This window comes from Hylaeus volcanicus, chromosome 9, assembly GCF_026283585.1.
Source record: "Hylaeus volcanicus isolate JK05 chromosome 9, UHH_iyHylVolc1.0_haploid, whole genome shotgun sequence".
NCBI classification, from domain to species: domain Eukaryota; kingdom Metazoa; phylum Arthropoda; class Insecta; order Hymenoptera; family Colletidae; genus Hylaeus; species Hylaeus volcanicus.
This window is the reverse complement of record NC_071984.1, coordinates 2,996,096-3,003,853: the sequence shown is the minus strand read 5'-3', so window position 1 is coordinate 3,003,853 and position 7,758 is coordinate 2,996,096. Positions and strand designations below refer to the sequence as shown.

General features: G+C 45.8%; 1 protein-coding gene across 2 annotated transcripts in view; it reads right to left on the bottom strand.

The window, feature by feature from the left end:
* LOC128881819 (INO80 complex subunit E) overlaps nucleotides 1-6,326 on the bottom strand; it is a 17,117-nt gene extending 10,791 nt beyond the window's left edge. The window contains exon 1 of one of the 2 annotated variants that reach the window (XM_054133170.1): nucleotides 6,249-6,326. The gene's annotated coding sequence lies outside the window, so the exon portion shown is untranslated. Of the gene's footprint in view, nucleotides 1-6,243 lie in introns of both variants that reach the window. The other variant, XM_054133169.1, reaches the window with a different exon arrangement.
* Between the last annotated feature and the right edge of the window lie 1,432 nt (nucleotides 6,327-7,758).

Below are 7,758 nucleotides of genomic sequence, written 5' to 3'. Positions count from 1 at the left end.
GGACACCCTGTATAAGAAAAAGTAAAACAGTCGAATGCGAGCGACTCGACGGGAAAGGGTTAAATTCCAGTACGAAAGTGTCAACATCCGGAGTGTCTCGGTTCCGCAGGCAGTGGCACACGATTCTACGATTGATCGGAAATGCCAGATTCGAATAAACGGAATCGTAGACGGGAGGGCGACCGGAAGTCGCGATCACTGGAACGCGCAACGTATCGAGGAAAATATTACACGGGTACATGTTTCGGTTCGACGTTTCCGTTCGCCCGCCCGTCGACGGTTCGCGCGAGATTAATTCTTTCAACGATGTTCAACGAAGAGCAACGGACTGAAAAAACAGACGAATCGGCGTTTCGCAAATGAATTATTCTTCGTAACGAACGGTACAGAGTCGCGGTTATTCGTTAAGCACCAATATTTTCGCGGTCGATAACTCCATGCAAAAGGATTGAATCTGGCGATCTGGGAATACCGACGAACGGTTCGCGCGCGCGCGGGTGGGTGCGGGGGGGAGCTGCGATCGTTCGGTTTGCGTCTGAGGAAGTTTGCCGATCGCGTCCCCGCCTGACCGTGTTTTTTTTAACTTTCCCGGTACAGCGACGTTGGTTTACTTTACAAGGATATACAGTGTGTTGTCGCAGCTACTCGTCTCCGTCGAGCTTGGGTTAAAGGAAAAGAAACACCGGGTGCATCCAGACCGAGGTTCGTGAGGTGAGCGTGTGACGTCACAAATCGCTCCGTCCTTGTTTCTTACGCGCCCCACTCAGAGTTCTCGCTCTACTTGATACGTCACACGAGGCTCGATGCAGCTGGTCTCGCTCAACCGACGGCGACCGCAGCCGCGTAGCGAGTGAGCGAGCCGAAAAATTTCTCTACTATAACCAGAGAGAGAGAGAGAGAGAGAGAGAGAGCGGTCGCCATGTTTGAGATCGAAAATTTCGGCTCGCTCGCGTCGCGATGATCCGGATGCAACCATCGGAAACGCTGTCGATCACCGCGAGATCCTTTTCACGCTCGTCGAAGAGAAAGAAACTCGGGATTTGTCTCGTTTTACACAAAATCACTCTTACCGAGCGAGCGTAAAAAGGGCTCGACGATCGCTAATCGATCGAAGCAGTGATGGACATTCGTGGGATTTTTCCTTCGAGGAATTCCTTTCTGCCCATGCGTAAGCTGACGTCACAGCTACATGTCGTCTGCTTTAAGTACGAGAGTGTTAGTGTTCGTGAGTGAAATATCAGGGAAAATTAAAAAGAAAATGGATAATGAACGGTAGCCGTCCACGTCAAGAATCATCGAGGAAAAGAAGAGGACGTTATACAGGGTGTTCCAAAAATGTTGTAACACGTTGAATGGGGTGGGCCGGAAGGTGATTTGAAACAACTTTTTCCTTAGCGAAAATTTCGTCCGGGGTTTCGTTAAGGAGATATTAACAGAAAACCGCGGACCAATCAGAGCGCGCGTATACCGGTGGAGCGCTCGCTGATTGGTCCGCAGTTTTTCGTTAATATCTCCGCAACGAAGCCTCGGACAACATTTTCGCTAAGGAAAAAGTTGTTTTAAATCACCTCTACTCTGTGTATACAGAGTGTCCGAAAAATGTTGTAACACGTTGAAAGGAGTGGTCCGGAAGGTGATTTGAAACAACTTTTTCCTTAGCGAAAATGTTGTCCGAGGCTTCGTTACGGAGATTAACAGAAAACCACGGACCAATCAGAGCGCGCGTATACCGGTAGAGCGCTCGCTGATTGGTCCGCAGTTTTTCGTTAATATCTCCGCAACGAAGCCTCGGACAACATTTTCGCTAAGGAAAAAGTTGTTTCAAATCACCTCCCGAACCACCTCTTTCGAGGTGTTACAACATTTTTGGGACACCCTGTATTTCGTTCCTTACTGGGATCCAATGGTACCCTAAATTCTAAGTAAGTGTATACAGCAGTGAGGACTGCAACGCTCGGTCCAATGCGCATGATCAGGAAAAATCCCACGAATGTCCGTCACTGGATTGAAGGCTCGAGGCTTATACAGGGCCGATCAAGGCGTGGGCTTTAGGGACTACCGCCCAGAGACCTTCGGACTCACGACTAAGTCAATCCCCGTATGTATTCCGCGAGGAAGTTCTGGGTTCGAATTTTTTACATTACATTTACATTATTACATGCTTAAACTATTTTATCGATACGTCTCTCGTAACAATTGAAAAGGATGCCCCTCGAAAGCTCACAGATTCGCCGATGGCCTCGGGGAATACTTGGCTTCCGAGACGCTCACGCAAAGCAAACGTTTGAATTTTAATTGTTGTTAGTAAAAATAAATTTTCCCGTACGGTTACGTTTCATCTGTTTGAAAATATTACTGGGGAACCTCGCGGTACTCGTAGCCCAGGGGCCTACAAACGTTTCAATCCGGCGCTGAGCTTGTATGTATATATGTATAATATGTTTTGTAATGTATATATGTATACATGTATGCATGCGCGCATGTACATATACATATACGTATATATTATATGTACATTTTTCAAGTGAAGACCAATAATCGGTACGAAGCACGAGACGTTGAACGACGTTACGGAATCGGTCCGGAATATCGTACCGTGGCGCGAAACGGTTTTCTCTCACTTTCGTCCGTTTCCGTCCTCTTCTCCCTCGCTCTCGCCTCTTCTCCCGTCGCGTTCCATCTTCCTTTTTTCCGAGTTCGTTTCGTGGCTTCGTTCTTGCTCGCGTCGAACACCGTACGCGAACGAACAAGGGTTCTCGGGGTAATAGACGCGTCCTTGGTGGAGAGCCAGCCGATTTACAGAACTCGTACCGGTGGATGAATCGTCGCGAGGTATGTACAAGGACAGTTTTCTTTTTTATTTCTTTAACAGAGCCGTAAACTCCGATGCGAACGACCATTGGGTTTTGCCGATGGAATTAAGGTTACCGCGGGAGACGTGTTTCCAGGGTTGCCGGCGAGGGCTCGACGCGTCGGGCCGAGCGTGACGTCACCGAATCGCTCTGTCCTTGTTTCTCGTACGCGCCAACTTCCCCCTCTACCGTTCCTCGATACGTCACCCGTGGCTCGACGCGTTCAAAGCTCGACTGCTTTGGACCGTTTTCGCTCGACTTACGGCAACCCGGCGTGTTTCTATCGGAGCTTATTCCGTTTGCTCGTACTTCGAGTCACCCGCGGAGTTATCGTTCGCCCCCCTCCCTCCCCCCTGAAAGCGCCTCGCCCGATAACGTCGACTCGTCGTCGCGGAGGGTAGGGGGAAGTACGGCTCTCGCGTGTATTCGTCTTCTTCCTCTTTTTCGTCCCGTTAATTTATATCCTTCCCGTTCGACTATCGGGAACTATTTCTGTTTCGTATTTAATATTTTTTTTTATCTTCTCTCTCTCTCTATTTTTATTTCTTTTTTTTTTGTTTCTTTGTTTGTTTGTTTTCATGTTTAACGCATCTTCCTTCGGTCGCGCACGATTTTATAAGTCTACACAATCTTAAATAGTTTCGCGAGTTTGAGACGCGGTTTAAATATAGAGTTTACAGAGTAAGAATATAACCGGAGCGTAAAAAGATGCTTATAATGCGAGATTTTTTTTTTTTTTTTTAAGGGACGGGACGAGTGTGTGAAACGAGTAGACGTTTTTTTTCCGTTTTTCTTCTGGTTTTTTCTCTCTCTTCCTTATTATTTTTTTTTTTTAAATATATATATATTATATTATATATTATATTATATATATTATATATATATATTTAAGTATCGTTCGGATGCATCGTTGCGCGCGCAATCGCGAAACGAAGGGGGCGAGAAAACGTTAACGTAAAAAGGTACAACGAGGATGACGATGGGGCGAAGACAATGGCAATAACGATAACGGTGGTACCGAGCATGCAAAAGACTTGATAACAGCAAGATATCATTAACGTGTGTTCCTCTCTGTGTGTGTACGTGCGTGTATGTGTTTGTGTGCGTGCGTGTGTGTGTGTAATGCTTTAACCCTTTGCGGCGGGTCCGCTCTCGCTGTACGAAACACTTGTACCGTTCCGGTCGTAGGTCGGGTACAGCTCGACGAACGCTAAATAATCGCTAAGCGGCAATAATAACAGTAACCAAGAGAACGATAGTTATGAACAATGTCTGACTAGAGGCGAGCGCCGCTCAGAAATCACCTCGACCAGCGGGATGGTTACGCGGCGGAGCGTCATGGCCGAAAAGGGTTAAATTTCGATGTCTCTCGTAACTCTTCGATTCGTTTTCCATTCGCGAGAACGCAACCCGTGTCTATCGAAGCCTACGTGAAATTAGTAGCAGTCTGCTTCGAGATAGTTTTCGCGAGGCGTTTCAATCTTTCGCTTTGTTCCTGAATTCCTAGAGAAGTACAGGTGGTATACAGGGTGTCCCAAAAATGTTGGAGATCTTTGAAAACGGTGGTTCGGGAGGTGATTTGAAACAACTTTTTCCTTAGCGGAAATGTTGTCCGAGGCTTCCTTAAGGAGATATTAACAGAAAACCGCGGACCAATCAGAGCGCGAGGATGCCGGTGGAGCGGCCGCGGTAGCGAATGAGCGCGGACGCCTAGTCGCTCCAACGGTATACGGGCGCTCTGATTGGTCGGGGTTTTCTCTTAATATCTCCATAACGAAGCCTCGGACAACATTTTCGCTAAGGAAAAAGTTGTTCCAAATCACCTCCACTCTGTATATACAGGGTGTCCCAAAAACGTTGTAACACCTTGAAATGGATGGTTCGGGAGGTAATTTGAAACAACTTTTTCCTTAGCGAAATTGTTATACGAGGCTTCGTTGAGGAGATATAAACGAAAAACTCTGGACCAATCAGAGCGCGCGTATACCGTTGGAGCGCCCGCTGATTGGTCAATGTTTTTCGTTAATATCTCCTCAACAAAGACCCGGACAATATTTTCGTTAAGGAAAAAGTTGTTTCAAATCACCTCCCGAACCACCCTTCTCAATGACCTCCACCATTTTTTGGGACACCCTGTACAGGTGTGACGAAATCGAGCGACAGAGGGAGAGAGAAAGTGAGAGAGAAAGAGGGCGTTCGTACGCGTGCGCGGTTGAGTGCCCTATACGAGAACGAGACGAACTTTATCTAGAAAAGTATCTAGAGAAGCGTGAAATAAAAAGAAAAACATACACCATTCCGCAGCGAACGAGGTAAAAGGCGAAGTTAGAGTACGAAGTAAAGGGAGAATCTGAAAGAGTGCGACAGACATAGCGGGGACAGCGATGGTAGACGATGAGAAACGACTTTGAGGCGATGATGGAGATCCGTCGTTGTATACATATGCGTGTATCTATGTATGTATGTATATATGTATATGTGTGTGTACCGCGAAGGTATCCGCAAGAACAGCGCGTCTTTACAACTGGCAGTGTAAGGCATACAGAGTGCTTAAGACTAGAATACAGTGCAGTAAATAGGCCACTTAAAGCCTGTTCAAACTAACTCCTATATATGTTTTAACGGACCTACGAAAAAATGTGCCCGTGTAACGCGACGACGAATTACACGAGCTCCCGTGACACGAAAGAGATCTTTCTCTGCGGATGACCGATTTTATCTAACCTCTTTCTCGCTCTCGTTTAACGCTGTCTTCTTTCTGAACTTTTTTTTTCAACTTACTTTTTTTTTGTTTTTTTTTTGTTTTCAATTAATTTCGTTTTGTTACCAATGCATGGGCGAACGAATAAAAAATGGACACGTTACGATCAAACGTGGCTACTTACTTCACGGAGACTCGGTAAGCACGCGTTGGCTCTCGAAAAAAGAAAAAGAAACTGACCGCGAAGCTCGAGAGGTAAACACCAGGACCGGATCGATGCACGGGTGCCATAGGGGCCCCTGTCGGCTGAGAGTCTTCAGGGGCTAAGTAACGGCGTTTATTTGTAAATGCTCAAAAAGTAAGTACTAGAGATTGAATGGCTTCAATGTACTGTACGCGAATACGTGTAAACATAGAGAATGTCGATAAATAAAATGCACGAAGAGAAATCGAACCGGTTTCTGGTCGGGTTATTTAATCGTTAAAAAATTAATTAACGAATTAAAATTTACGAATATCGCTACTAACTAACATACATTTATATAAATACATGAAAAGAAATCGAAAAATTCTTCGCCAGTTTTTCATCCGATCACTTAATTATTAAAAAATTAACGAATTGAAATTTACGCTCCTGGCTGGCCTACGTATATATATATATATATGTACACTTTTCGTTTGTATACTCACAGTACCTGTAGCCCAGGGATACGTGCGATCGTAATCCGGCCCTGGGTAACACATGTATCGACACGTCACTCATTCCACTCCTTCCACTATGACGCGCGTTAATATCTGTGTGTGTATGCATGTATGCGTGTGTACGTGTATCTTTTTGAAATCTCTAGCGCTTCGCGCGATCGAACAGCATTGGGCAGCGGAGACGTTTCAATTCATTGACTCGACCCTACCGATGGCTTAAAGCCAGAGATGGACAAAATTTGGTATTCGTTCGCCGCTCGATATTTCGTTCTACCGATCGATCTGGATATTTTGCCCATCTCTGTTCAGAAAACACGTGCGTTCCTGGTTCGAAATCGATAAGTCCTGAGAATAATTACGGTATAGCCACGCGACAAAAAATAAAAAAACGGAATTCTTTATCGTTCTAAAAAAAAAAAAAAAAAAAAAAATACAAGGTATCTCTTTGGAAAAAATGGTTCGTTTTCACGTCTTTTATGTTTGGGGGATAGGTCGTAGCTACATATATTTATTACTAAAAGTACATGCAAGTTTTCGTACCGTGGCGTGATTACGTCTTTACTATCAGGATCTTTGTATCGATTTAAGCGTAATTAATGGCAATGTCGTGGCGTATCTGTTTTTCCTTTCTTTTTATTTTTTAAATTCCGCTTTACTTTTCGTCGTATACCACTTTCCACGTACACCTACGTTCCTTTCCATTCGTCGGATAACCCTCTCCGTTAATCCCGTTTGAATTCGCGCGACGTTACCGACAGGAACAAGAATCGGCACGGTATTCTTTCAAACGTTTCCCCGTACAGTTCTATCCATCGAACCCTTCGTTACTCCTTTCGTTCCTTTTTTTCTTCTCCATTTAAGTTTTACACGCGAAGTAAGGCTAAAAAACAATGCGCATTCGTGTTTTTTTTTGCATATTATTATTATTATTATTTTTTTTTTTTTTGTTAACTTTGTTTTCGGTAAGGCACCCCCAGGGCTGAGTATATTCACGGAAGTATTCAGCGATATAAACTAGTGACTAGATCATCCTTAAGTCACGCGAGAAAGACGGAAAGAGGGGAGCGAAAAATAGGGGAAGCGAGAGAGGAGTGTCGCGAAGTATTGTGCGAGGTAACGAGACCAGAGACGGGCAAAATTTCGATCGAATGTCAGACGATTGGTCGAGAGATGAGACGAAGGGGTAAGGATTACCCACTTTTTGTCTCTTGCGGTACGGCACTGGCGACGACTCGCGCGCCATCTGTTGCTTCCGCGAGCGGAGCCGAGAGACAGAGAGAGAGAGCACTCCCCCACTCCTCGTCTCTCGTGCGACGGGATCAATGGTGACTCGCGCGCCACTTGTTGCTTCCGCGAGCGGAGCCGAGAGACAGAGAGAGAGCACTCCCCCACTCCTCGTCTCTCGTGAGACGGGACCAATGGTGACTCGCGCGCCAGCTATTGCTTCCGCGAGCGGAGCCGAGAGACAGAGAGAGAGCACTCCCCCACTCCTCGTCTCTCGTG